Source organism: Canis aureus, chromosome 7 (genome assembly GCF_053574225.1).
Source record: "Canis aureus isolate CA01 chromosome 7, VMU_Caureus_v.1.0, whole genome shotgun sequence".
Classification (NCBI taxonomy): Eukaryota; Metazoa; Chordata; class Mammalia; order Carnivora; family Canidae; genus Canis; species Canis aureus.
Window position 1 is genome coordinate 63,324,510 of NC_135617.1, and position 14,319 is coordinate 63,338,828.

Consider the following 14,319-nt stretch of genomic DNA (forward strand, 5'->3'; position numbering starts at 1 on the left):
CCCTTACAGGAAGTGAGACTGAGAAGAGGGGTGGCTTTGTTTCAGCAGAACAGAGGAGGCAGAGGAGTGGTGTCAGGGAGGAACAGGGCATAGGGAATGGCAGATGGGGCATGGATGGGGAGGGGACAGGCAGGCGGCTGTCAGATAGAGCCCCTGCTGCCTGGTGGTCCTAGAGAAGGAAGGGGTAGGCTGGAGAGAATATTCAGCCTCCCTGGCACCCTCTTCTTGTGGCTCCTGATGGGGCCAAGCCACCTATTTCCAGACGTGGGTCCCCTCCTGACAAGCGCTCTCCCCGTTTATTCCTGTTCAAAGAGCGGGGAAGACCTATTTCCCTCCTGAGAGCCTATTTATTCTGCTTTCTCATTTTCCAATCCAGTGACTTTACAGCTTTTTTTTTTTTTTTTTTTTTCTGTTTGGCTTCATCTTCCCAACAAGAGGAACTATTCCTTTTCCTTCTTGAGCCCCAGCTGGGGAAAAACTAGGGCTGCTACTCTGGCTGGGAAGCCTGGGGCCTGCTGTGCACCAGCCAAGGGGGGTCTGGGGGCCCCATTCTCCATTCCAGGCTCTATAAGGCTGAGATGTTAGCTTACACCAGAGCTGCTTACCCTCTCACTGCCCTGCAGCACCAGAGCCATTGAGAAGTGGGGTTTGGATGAGACAAAGAGAGGACCTGAGGTAGAGAGGAGCGGAGAGCCGGGGAGGGTGGGTAGGATTCCCAGTATGGCAATGGCTGGTAGGCCTAGGACCTCCTCTGCTCTGCTCCTATCATCTCTCTTTCCCCACTTCTAAGGGCCATCCCTAATCCTCACCATCCCCTGATCCCACCACCCTTGGATTTGCATTAATCGGTGGGATTTGAAACCCATTGATTGCTTGCTACATATATCATGTTTCCTTGGGCTTCTGGCCATCCCTTCTCACTCTCATCTTTTAAAAATAAGTGGTTCTACACCTTTCACAACTCTCTGCTCACCATTCCTCCCTTCCATTGACCTTCTCCAGATACATTCATTTTGCAGAGGTGGAAGGGTAGCCTCTGTGAGTTGTCATTTCCTGGGATGAGGAGACTTGCAGAAGCAGAGGCTCCTGGGGGGAGGAGGGTTGCATGTTTACGACCCTGTTAGGTGTGGGATGCCTGTGAGATATCCTGCTGAAGATGTCCTGAGAATCCAATTGTGACGCTGGAGCTCAGGGTGAGGCTGGGTCTGGGGACATAGACTTGTGATTCATCAGCATACGATGGTATTTCCCCAAGGGAAAGGGAATAAATAAAGAAAAGAGAGGGCCCAGATGGGCCTGAGATACTAAAATGTTTCATTGAAATACCCAGAAATGAGACTAAGCAAGACAGGCCAGAGAGGAAGGGGCAACCAGGAGCCTGTGGCCTCTGTTTCCAGTATCTTCTCAATGTGGCTGGTCCCTGGTGGTCTTCAGGTCACTTCGCATTTTGGGCTCATATCCTCATGGAACAGACGAGACAGAACACAGACTGAATCAGAATCTCAGCCCCACCCCAGCTATGTGGCCTGGAGCAACTTATTTTGCCCCTCTGAGCCACATTTCCTCATGGAGCATGCAGAAAATTCAACAAAACCCATGAAACACCTGGCACCTAGTAGCCACTCCATAAATGTCAGTTCTCCTTCCCCTCCTTACTCTTCTTAAAATAAACCACCGTGGTATGCATCATCTCAGAAGGAAGTCCTGTAGAGTTTGAGATATTTGTCTTTAAATACACTATCTTACACTTGCCCACACCGAATCTCATCTGTCACTTTCCTGCCCACTCACACACACCCTTGTGGGATTCTGTAGTGTGTATCCCCATTGGCTTGACATTTCACTTCCCCCAAAAAACTTAGTGCCATTTGCAGATTTCCAGCTCTCACTGTGTACGCCGTCTTCCAGATGATTTATTAAAATTTCAATTGAGATGCTCCTTCCTAACCACGGGGCACCTCTGTTGGCCATTCTCTACCCAGAGAAGTGCCTGGCATGTCTCCAACATCCTGCTCATTTCTAACCCAGGAACAGTTCCACTGAAATGCATGCCTGCCACCCCAGAGGCCCTCTGTAAACCTGAATGAATCCCCCTAGGAGGCCTTGTTACCTGCTAAGTTCCCCAAAAAAGTCCTTGCGCTTTGGGGATTAGGGGTCCTACCCTTTTCAGGGACGCATCCATTCTTCTTGTTAGGATCAGAAACTGAAACTCATTAGTCCATGGGTCTGAAGTGTCTTCTAAGATTACTCTTGTGGGAATTGTAGTCTTACTGGGTCTTGCTTATTACCCCCTTGACTCCACCATTTCAGTTCATAACTGCTTCCATCACCACCCTCTGCATCTTTGGTTTAAGGGTCTTCTCTGGCCACTGGGGCACACTCTGCCCAGGCAGGTACACAGGCCAGAAGTGCTGAGGAATTTCACTGTGAGAACAGCTCTCAAACGCTGACTGGTGGGCCCTCCAATCCCAACGCCCTAACCCCTCAGCAGGGAGAGCCCTGACAAGGTCCCAGTGGGACCAAGCTCCAGTTGTCCACCATTGCAACATGCTTAAGAACACACCTTTTATTAGCTGCCCTCTCTTCCCTACCTCACTTCCTCGACACCCGCCCTATGTTTTCAGGGACCACCTCCCCAATAAACTATGTGCCCTTGAATCCTTATCTCAGAGTCTTCTGGGAGAACTTAACCCAAGACACTCTGGCTCATTGGCTCGTGATAATCAAGGGTTTTTGAGCTGCAGCCAGCCTTATTTCACCTTGTGTTCTTTCCAGGGCTTAAAGTCCAGCCCCTGGGCATACTCTACACCAAGAGTTCTCCCTAATTCTGGTCCGCAACCTGCCTTGGTCCATGACCTTGTGGAGGGCTGGACTAGACTTCTCCTCTGGGTTGGGGCATTTCCGAGTGTTGCTGTCAATGTTGGAAGAGTTTATCTTGTCACTGGCTGCATTGTCTGCTGATTTATCTCTATCCAGGGGAGTGGGGCCCAGCTGCAGACAGCAAACATATTGAGTAAATTCCTAATGAACTGATTACTCAGCTTAGCATTTTAACTGCAGCATTAAGCACCCTCTCACCCTCATAAACATGTTGAACTACTGAAGGGATTATGGCTTCCAGGCTGGCCACTCTGTCACTGGGAAAAATTAATCTTGAGATTTAATCAAAGCGAAGACCACAAACTGCGGTAGGGATGGGCCTTTTTCTTTCCATGATGCCCAAGAGATGGTAGGGAATTCATAGATTCCTCTGACTTGCTAGTGACCTTGAGATGTCATCTGCTCCATCCTCCTATGTCTGTGTGTGCATAGACTCTCTTGGCCTGATGGTTGAAACCTTTTCTAGACATGATCCAGCTAAGAAGTACCCTTTTATGGATAGGAGAGTACACCCAAGTGGAAGAAGGTCATGACCTTTCCTACAGCAAATTCCTAAGGTTGGAATGCAGTGCAGAAGGCAAATGCAAGATTCTTGCCTATTCTTAGCCCCTTCTGTTAGAGATTCACTGTGACCCTCAGATCCTCACCTGGGAGCTTTTAGAGTAGCCAAGCCTATATTTGGACACTCATAGCATCCTCTCCAGGCTTCCCCACCCCTCCTAACCTCTGTCAGGTTCTGTGTATTCAGGCTGAGGAGTGAGTGTGGATGGCAGAGCGTATCTGTGCAGCTCTCACTTGGGCACACTTGTCAGTGTGTGAGGCCAGAGGGGTCTGCGAGGACTGTGTCCTCCAAGAAAGGAACCAGATGTTGGATTCCATGGCTGGAACTTCGTGGAGTTCAAACGTGCTCATGGGTAAGCCTGAGTAACTGGTAAGCAGCCGCTGAGAACAACTGTCTGGTGTCTGGTTCCCGAAGGAGAAGAGGGCCTGGGGCAGGGGAGGATATGTGGCTCCAGCGAGCCCTAGGTCCTAGACTCTGCCAGGACCAGGCAGTCCTGGTCATCTAGGCTCTCACTATCTACAGGTAGTGTTGGGACAACTAGGAATGCAGCATCTGTGGCCTCCCTCAGACCTCCTGTAGAAGGACCTTTTTCCTGGAATCTCATGTGCTTGGAGCGTGCACCTAAGCATCAAGTGTGTGGGCCGAGCCATCTAGAGAGGCTGCTCTGAATTATGAAGGTGGCGGTGGAGCCAGTGAAGGGCCATCCCTTCGCAGTTAGGACCTGTGGTGGAACAGCTGAGAATCAGAGTAGCCAATAGCCAGGGACGGTGAAACATTGATGAGCCGTCACGGGCAGAGGCCTCCGGAGATGAGAGTTCTCGGCCAGCTCTTTCCCTCGACCTGTCACCACACTGTGTCCCTGTCAGGGCCTGCTGTCTGCCGGCTAGTAAATCCTTGCTCCGGAAATGCGAGCGTGTCCTTGGCAGTAAGGAGGCAGTTGGCGTAGCCTCTCCTCTCTGCTTGAGAAGGGGAGATGAGAGGGGTAGCCAGGCCCCGGCCTCCCGGAGATGGCACGGGCAGCAGGAAGCCTCTCACTGAACCCCCTGGTACAGGTTGTGCCAAAGGAGGCAGAGTTGTGCCAGCTGCGCATGCTGAGACAGCCCCACGCCTGGCAGGGAGAACCGAGAAGACAGCTATCCTCCCTGAGTCAGGCGCCCCGATAGACTCAGGAGGAGGGAGATGGGAGAGACTGTGGGTAACCCTGTCCTTGGGATATAATGGGAGAACCTGTCTCAAAGCTAACAGAGACACTAGCAAAGGAAGGAAACCCAGACCTCTGAGCTCCCAGACCTCCTCTCTCCCCTCCCCCTTCTGTGTCACATGCACGTCATCGAGTGGTTTTCCCTCGTTTCCTGCCACTCCTTGGTTTTTGGAGATGCAAACTCAGGATGGTGATGGTAAAGGGTCCCAAGGATGATAAAATGAGCTGATATGTGGAAAGCTTCTCAAATAGAGTCTGGCACACTGCAAGTGCTCAATAAATGCTCTCCCTGGCCATCACTCCTGTTCTTGTGCTCTCACTGGCTCTCCATCAGAGGCCAAGGCTGTCCCTTCTGGAGACGGGACCTCCCCCACCCACTTTCCCATGAAGCCCTGTGACCCTGGGAAGGATGGAGGCCGTGCGGGTGCTGCTGGCTCCGCTGGCTGAGTCAGCAGTGATGCCGGGGGACGCAGGAACAGAGGGAGGGCTGTGGAGAAGAAGAAGAGAAGCCAAGTGGGTTCACGGAGATGTGGATGACAGAAGGGGGTGGAAACAATGGGAGGCAGAGAGGAAGGAAGGAATGTCCCTACAGCATCTAGTGTGGACCAGGTTTTGCACAGTGGTGCCCCATAGCTAAGCCTTAGTCATCCATGTTGTGGATGGGGATGTGAGGCTCTGAGAGGTGAAATAACTTGCCCCAGGTCAGGGTAACCAGGTCTCACAGAGTCTTCCTTCTCAACCACCCTGGAGCCTTCTGGGCTTGGGAGGATGAAGAGAGAGCTCCAGAGAACAGAGGAAGCTGCAGCAGGGACAGGGAGCCAGCGGTGCAGTGGGTATGGCCCCTCGGGCGGCTCAGGCACGTCCCAGCGCCCCTGGCAGGCCCATGCCACCCGGGAGCTCATTACTGTCACTTAGCCGCCTGTGTGCCGGGCTCCTCTGAAGGGCTCCTCCACCTGAGCACAGCAGGCTCCCACTCTGCCCACCCCTCCTGCAGGAACAGGACCAACAGGAGGCTGGGCTGGGGGACCTGTGAGGGCCGGCAGAGGTGGGGCGCTGAGATGGGCAGAGTGAGGACCAGGCAGAGGGCCAGGCAGGCGAGGGGGGTGGGGAGGGGGGAGGCTGCCAAGGCCGCTGGAGGGAGCTGAGACTTCAGAGAAGCTGGCAGGTGTCTCCATGGCAACCACAGACCAGTGACATCTTTGAGAAAGAAAAAGGACAACAAGTTTGAAGATTTTATTTGCTGTTTTTGTACTTTGCCAGGAGAAGAAGGCTGGGTAGGCAAGTGAGGTGGGGTATCAGAGGCAGGCCCCCCCCCCTCCCTGAGGAAAGTAGCAGAGGCTCCTTCACGTAGGCTTCAGGACCGCCAGGCTGTGGTCTCCCCTCCTGGTGCTGGTCCCTCTGCACTCTGGCTTCTAAGTCCTGGGTTGAGATCTGGACACTCCACAGGGCTTGTCAGCCAGGTCTGTTCTAAGCAAAGTAACCCACAGAGAAGCCCACTTCAGACGTAGGCCCACCAGGAGGAGGGAATTACAGAGGTCAAGAAGCGTTTCCACTTCTCATCCTCCCTACCCCTGCCTCAAAGTACCCCCTTCATCTACACAGCATTTGACACGCATCCATGAGGGATGACCACGGGAGACCAAAGTTCAGACTCCAGACTCACACTGCCTGACTCCACAGCCCCATCATCCCTTCTAGATGCATGGGGAAGCTAGTTACCAACTGTGCCTCAGTTTCCTCTCTGGGCAACCAGGCTAATAATATCTACTTCTCCAGGTTGTTGGAAGGAGCAAATGAGTCAGTGTAAGTAACACACTTCAGATGGTTTCACTGCTTTGGCCTGACCCGGGGCTGCATGGCTTCTGTAGTCTCAACTTTGGGGCTGGGGAGCTGAGCCTTTGGATGGCTCCCCTGTGGGCCTGAACTCCCAGCCACCCCTACCTTCCCGCCCCCTGCATAGGGACCTCTCATACCTGGGCACTGCCATCTTGATCTTGCCCAAAGAGCCTCCAGCACATTCACTGGCTATCTGGAAGGGAGAGGAGGAGAGTCCCTCTCCCTATGCCTGCCTTTCCAGGCTACCCTGGGCCCTCATGCACACCTAGAGGTGCTGAGCATTGGGTTCTTCGAGCGGCTTTCCATCCCTGGCATTGTGAAGATTCTGAGCAAGAAAAATCCGCAAAAAACAACCACATACTTGATTTTGATCCTCAGAGGAGGACCTGTCTGCACTGATGAGAGTGTGAACCAGAGACTGCCTTTCAATAAGTAGTTTCCTTCCTCCCAGACCCAAGCCCTCAGAAGACTTGTTTTCTTGAACAGACCCAGACACTTGTCAGGGACCTATCAGCGACTGACCACTCATTCAAATTAGCATGGCAGTTGCAAATAACATGTAAATGCTCTAGAAAGGGTCTCTATGGATGTTTTCCCCATAATTTTTTTTAATTTTACTTTTTTAAAGATCTTATTTATTTACTTGAGAGGCAGAGAGAGTGAGAGACAGAACAAGCAGGGGAGGGGTAGAGGGAGGAGCTGACTCCCTGCTGAGCAAGGAGCTTGATGCAGAACCAGATCCCAGGACTCTGGGATCATGACCTGAGCCGAAGGCAGGTGCTGAACTAAGTCACCCAGGTGCCCTTCCCAGAATGGTTTTAATCTTTCCCCTCTAGTATAGGGGATATTGTTTTAGGCTCCATCTTAATTTCTATGAATTTCAGAGTAATTAAGTTTTACAGTCAGTGCCCAACCAACAGTATGCTATTCCTCTAAATCCAAATAAGAATTTCATTTGGTGAGTGCTTATATGTTCCACCAGGCTCCATCTGAGAGCTGGGGGTCTATGTTAGCCATAATTCCTAGTCACAGTTCTGCAGTATAGACTGTCTTATCCTTATTTCCAGGGCAGGAATATGGGGCCCAGGGGCCGTGGACTCATTTAAGATCACACAATGAGCAGACCAAGGAGTCAGGCTTCAAATCTAAGGCCACCCAGCATCTTGATATGATCTCTGACTTACAGGGCAGCCTACATGGTGATTAAGAGCCTGCACTCCTGACCAGTCAAGTGGGACCAAATCCCAGCTTTACCAGCATCTAGCTGTAGGAAACCACCATTTCTTCATCTGAAAAATCAAGGATAAAACTTCTAACCTGGTGCCGTTAAAAAAGCAAATGAGTGAGTACATGCAGAATTCTTAGAACAAAGCCTGGTATACAGTAAGTGCTGAATCAGTGTGTGATTTCATCCTTCCTCCTAGAGCATGAGGCTTCCATACATGGTTCTGGAGAAGGGAAGTGGCTACATCAATTCTTAAGAGTCCTTGAAAATTTCCTAGAAGTAGGCCTTTAAAAAAAAAAAAAATCACAGGTTTTAAGCCAAAACTATTTTCCCAAACTTATTTCTCAGCAGCACAGATTCTTGGGCTGGCAGGGCCTCACACGGTAGAGAGAAGAAAGAATGTACAGCCAGATGGACCAGGAGTAAAACACAAGCTCCACCCTTCACACAGGCGTGACCTTGGCATGCTCTTGCACCTGCCTGGATCACCAGGCCGGCTCAGGGACGAGGACAGGGTCAGCAGCCCCCACCCCAGACCAGTCTTCCACGAACTTGCTGAAATCTTGCCCTACCTCTCGGCTTCCTTACCTATAAATCAAAGAGCTAGCAACCCAGGCCCAGGCTTATGCCCCCATCCCCACCCCAAAGCGCCCCTAACCCAGAGTGACTCTCAGAGTCCTGGGTGGCAGCCCCAGATGCTCCTGGCAGGAAGGAGATAGGAGAGAGACTCCTAGCAATTATAGAAAGTGAGAGCTAGAGGAGGTCTGAGAAGGTTGTTATGTGGTGCGCTCCCCATTTTACAGATGAGAATGCTGAGACCACAGTCAGGGGCAGGAGGGTGTCCCTGTCCAACGTGAGAGCTGGAACCAGACCCTCTCTGTTCTGCCTTGTAATCTCAGTGCCCTGGACACTATATCAGCTCGGGAGTGTGAAATCTGACACCCCTCCTGGGTTTTTACTACTTGTCAGCTTGAGCAAAACGAATCATCCCCAGCGTGCTTCGGCACAGAGATTGAGAGACACACGTCTGATTAATTGTAACGCTGCTGCTGATGACAATAGCTCTAATTTACTGAGCGCGGTGTGTCAGACATTGTTCTAAGTGCTTTATATTCATTTCATCCGGTGAGGTGGGGACTGCCCTCAGCTCCTGTTACAGTGAGAAAAACTAAGGCATGGAGAAGTTAAGTAACTGGCCCAAGGTTTCCCAGCTGCTACATGCAGGAATTGGTCTTGAGCCAGACAAAATTCTAAAGCCTGCCCTTCAACTGCGTGTCTACGCTGGCTCCTTGGGTCTAATTTTTCTGCATTTCCAGTCTATAGAAGCCCAAAGATGGGACTTGTGCTGGATTCAATTCAGTTTAACTCCATTAGTACATTTGTCAAGATCTACTGTATGATCAGCTGGCTAGCCAAAAACTGTGGCTGGTTCCAAATAAAATGTACCAGTACAAATAGGTTTCTGGATTCAGCTCTCAGACATATGTGTGCATGTGCACACATGTGCATACACACACAAAGAGAGAGAGCGCAAGAGAGCATGCCAAGGGCATGGTCAAGCAAAGCTGTTTGGTGGGTTACTTTGCCTGCTCTGTGAGGGTTGGGACCTCATCTATACCATTTGCCCCCAAGTTTCCAGTTGTACTCTCTCAGCAAACGAATGGATTATTTCCTCACTTCTGCTTTCTAGTTGCGTGACTTTGGGCAAATCAATCAATCTCCCTGTTCCTCAGTTTCTCCCATCTATAAAATAAAGATAATAATTTTACTTACTCCCAGGATTGTTGCAGGATTAAATGAATTGACATGTATAGAGGACTTAGAGCTCTGCACAGAGTAAATACACGCCAGTGTTAACTGTGATGGTGGTGGTAACAGTGATAATCTGATTACTGTAAAATGGGCCAGTAGTAGCTCTTAACTCCTAGGGTTAGTCCAGGGGCCAAAGAAGATAACAGCTCTGCCTCCAACTCACATCACAGGTCAGGGACAGAAGAAGGAAGGGTGTCCAGGATCCTGGGACACCTTGCCGCTCTAGCCGTGAGGAAGAGGACAGAGCAGGCTGCGCCCTGGCCTGGAGTCTTGTCATGGTAGCAGACGGGACATTTCTTTCCCTTGCTTCACCCCATTCCTGTGACTTCCCACCCCAAAGCTGCCACTTTGCACGTGTGACCCAAACTGTCTCTTTAATTATCACATGGAGGAGGAGAAGCCGCCAACAGGTTTACGATATTCACGGTTTGCTGCGTTTTGTCACATCCCACACCCATGTAAACATCCTGTGGCATTGTCTGACAAATTAAACATCTCCCCTTTACCCAGGCTTGGAGAGGAGCATTGGGTCCCCAAAGAGCGGCACGGGTGACTCAGTGCCTCAGCCGTCAAAGAGTTTGCTTGGAGCATCTAGAGCTAAAAGCTGGGGAAGGGACAGGGAGTGGAGAGGGCCCATCCCTGCACATGTCTGTTTACTAGGAGGAGGCAATGAGATATGCCCAGAGCCTGCACTGAGAGCAGGCTGGGAGTTGTTACCAAATCCTAATACCTCTGCAGCCTCCGAGGTGCTCTAGCACCACACCACCCTCAGACTCTTCATGTCCTCTAGAAGGAGCCCCTCTGTCCCAGGCCACCACTGAGTCATTTGTTCAAAGAACCTGACATATCAGCTCAGCTCTGCCATCCGCAGGCTGTGTGACCTCGTGTCAGACACTCAGCCTCTCTGGGTCTTGTTTTTCTCTGGGGCCACAGACCATGAAGACAAACTTGTCAAAGGCAGGCAGCTGGATCATACTGTCCCTTGAGCCCTCCCAGCAGCTGTAAGAGCCACCGGCCTCTTCCCAGCCAGCCTCCACAGGGATCCCTTGACTCAAAAAATAAACCAACATAGACATCATGAGAACAAAAGGGAGATACCTTGGATGAGAAAACTCATCACCCAGATGAGTTCTTTTCCACCCCCTGGTAGTTAGAACTCACCCAAAAAGCCTTTTTAAAATTACCCAAAATACTGACCCTGGGGCCATTCCTAGCTTTTCTGATGCAAGAAGTGTTCAGCTGGAAGCTCAGGCTTTAGAATTTTGTAAAAGCTTCCCATAAGTCTAACGTGCAGCCAGGCTGGAGAACCACTGGCCTAAATAATTCATTCCCCGTTAATTAAGAATTGAAGGTGATTTTAATTAATGGAGAGGATAGGAAGAGATTCCGAGAACCAGACGTCTTGGCCTTTTGGCAGCCTGACCTGAGATGTTCCTTGGGGTCCAGCCCAGACAGGCTGGTGAAAGGTCACTGTTCCTGACTCCTGAGTGTGGGCTGGGGCTGGGGTGGAATATGTCTTTGGACCCCCCAGCGACTCCTAGGCATAGGCTGGGAACTGGAGAGAGTGGGCGTAGGGAGAGATGTGCTCTCCACCTGGAAAGCTAAAGGAGGGCTTCTGGAGGTGGAGGCTTGACCTGAGGCTTTGAAGAAGGCTTACAAATGTTGCCAGGTGAAAAGCAGGAGAAGATTGCAAGATTCCCCAGCAGGAAAAGGAAACAGCAAGTACTTAAGTGCATGTGGCCTAAGGACTGTCCTGCTAACGCAACACTCAGAGGGCTCCGTGTGCCCAGATTCTTATCAGGCTTTGCTGGTGTGAGTGGGAGGCTGGCCCGCAGGAGAGCTTGGACCCCTCCCTTTAGACTTAGAGTGAGGCGAGGAGACACAAGGTTCAAAGGGAATTTCAAGAGAGTTTGTAGAAAGGGAATTCCTAGTGAGGGCTCCTCGTTGGCCTGCATTATAAGGAAGGTTACTTGGAGAAGGAGAGTCTGGAGAAATGCATATGCATACGGGAGGCGGGTGACATCTCAGGGGACCGTGTAAGTATGAGGAGGGAAAAGCCCTACTTCTCCAATGATCCAGCCTCTGCCATGGCCTGGGGTGTGGGTAGGGAAGGGAGCCACATGTGACTGAGATATTGGAAGGGAGACAGCCTGAGCAGAGCAAAACCAGGCCAACCTGGGGCTGAGCAGTTAAGGGGCCCCCAAAGCCATGCTGGGCTGGTTGGAACCATTCTGAATTTGGGGGGTTGAAGAAAACATTTCAGTTTTTAATTCAGTCTGGATTATATTCATCTTTTTTTTTTTACCAATATAATCATAAAATGTAATTTTTAATATCTTCTTATGGAGGAAGGACCCCACAAAGGCAAACATGCCTAGGACCAAGGAAAATCATGTCACCTTGAGGCTGGGATTCTAAATCCCTGGATGCTTTTCTGAGCCCACGTTTAATTAGCTGGGTGTTTTGGGGCAAATCACCAAGCCTCCTGGAACCCTGGTTTACTCCTCTGTAATCTGGGAGCACTAAGCCCATCTCAGAGGCAGCATCTTCTGAGGGTGCCATCCACCTGGGGGTACATGGAGAACCATGCCCATCAAATGTCCAACAGGACTGAAGGACTGGCAAGAGTGACAAATCCTCATTTTGAAAAGCAGCTCTAAGAAGAACCTTGGTCTTAGCACTTGGGAAGGGATTGGGGCTCCTCACTCAGCCTTACTGTCCCATTTGCTGTGCCTCCCATCACATTTTCCCACCGAAACGGAGAATCTCTGGATCACCTGTGCTGATGAAACCCTTTGTGGGAACAGCCTGCAGAGCTCTCTGTGCACCCAACCTGTGTGCACTCCTGGCTAGTTAGAGACACCCACCAGTCCCTAAGGCTGGGGACCCCATCTTGTCCATCACCACCCTCTGGCCCAAGCGATGCAACTTAGCTTCTTGCAGGAGGAGTCGGTGCTGTCAGAGTGCAGGCCATGCTCGTCTGTGGTACTGAGCCTGATCCCCAAGCCTTCCTTCTCCACCTGCCTCCAGGGACCCCACGGGCTCACCTCCGGGTCTCTCTCCCCTGGGATGCTCTAGTCCAGCTGCCTTCTCCCAGCAGGACAGCTACAGCAGCCAGCCCCTGTTGTGCTGGGTCACACAGAGTCTCAGTACTGGGTCTGGGTTCCCCAGCCGAGCTCAGACTACATGCTGGCTTCCCACATGCGCTGGGGGCCATGCCGATCTCTGGTGGCTCCTCTTCCACTCAGCTGTTCTCTCATGAAGCCCCAGTCCCCAGCAACCATGAGACTGAGGGCAGCTCTTTCAGGCTGTCTCCACCACACATCTTCCTGCCAATGGCACAATGTCACCTTCCTCGGAGACCCAGGAGAGCACAGGCACTTCTCACATCATCCTCGCTTTGTAAGAAGCAGCAGTTGGGTTGAATAGTGGCCTGAGGAAGATAAGTCCACTCACAACCTCAGAACATGACCTTGTTTGGACTATGGATCTTGAGATGAAGTTATCCTGTATTTTATTTAAGGTGGGCCCTGACCCCAAGCTGGGTGTCCTCCTAAGAGACAAAAAAAGGAAAGATACTGGGAAGCACAAACAGCCATGTGAGGACCGAGGCAGAGATTGGAGTGATGCAACCATAAGGGGGTGCGAGGAGCCACCAGAAACCGGATGAGGCAAGGAAGGATTCTTCCCTAAGGCCTTCTGAGGGAACATGGCCCTCCCAACACCTGGATTTCAGGTTTCTGGCTCCCAGACTGCGCGAGGATCAATTTCTGTTGTTTCAAGCCACCGGGTTTGTGGCAATTTGTTATAAACACAGCAGCCCCAGGAAGTGAAGACAGAAAGGGCATGATTTCCCCAGAAGTGCTCCTGCTCCTCCTTTTCGAGTCTGCTGGTTTCCCTCACTGCATCCATTCCATCCATTGGCCTGCCTGAAGTCCCCGTGTCTAAATTACCAACAGCGGTCAGACCATCTTGCATTTACTGAGTGCCCATTCTGCACCAGGGAATGGGTATTCACAGCCCAAGGACCACACAGGGTGAGCGTGAGAGGCAGCTTGTGATAGTGATTCAGGGCGAGGCACGGTTGGACGGCCACTTTGTAGTTCTGTATCCCTGGGAAGTGATCCAACCGCACGGGGCCTCGGCATCCTCATCCATAAAACGGGGATGATCATAGCAATGCCCACCATCTGGCTTGTCGTGAGACTACCTGGATTAACATCCCTGAAGCCCTTGGCAGCACACCTGGTACTCTGCAGGCATTGGCTGCTGTCACTTCCCCGTGGCTCAGGTGAGGAAATGAAGCCCAAGTGGAATATGTCGCTTTCCTGGCACAGCCAGCAGATGGCTGGGCTGGAGTTTCATCCCAAGTTTTTCTGACTTTAAAGCAGAAGCGTGTTCTAGTCTGACACACACTGTCTCCTTTCCAGGAGCTTCCCAGAGACTTGACATTTAAGCTGAGAGGAGGCATGATGTTACCTGAGATGCTTAGACAGGGCTTCTCGCCCAGGGGTGGCAGCTGGGGGCTGCTTATAAGTTCACAGCCACCACTCCTGGCCACCAGCCGCCAGGGAGCAGAGCCCGGGAGTCAGGCTGGAACCCCGGAGGTCACCTTTCTTAAGGAGAAAGAAGGCAGAGGAGGAGACCCGGAGGCATGGGACTGGGAAAACAAAGTGTGAGCTGGCCCTGGGAAGCAAGGAGCTAGACACAGAGGGGCAGTGGTGTGTGGCGTGTGCTTTGTGTCCTCTGGTGGCACAGGAAGGGCCTCTGTCCCAGCATCTCACCGAGTGAGACCCATTTCTG

The 14,319-nt window shown here is 51.5% G+C and overlaps 1 protein-coding gene across 1 annotated transcript in view; it reads left to right on the forward strand.

Moving 5' to 3' along the window:
- Positions 1-14,319, forward strand: part of LRFN2 (leucine rich repeat and fibronectin type III domain containing 2) — a 178,000-nt gene that overhangs the window by 97,178 nt on the left and 66,503 nt on the right. The gene's annotated exons all lie outside the window — the stretch shown is intronic.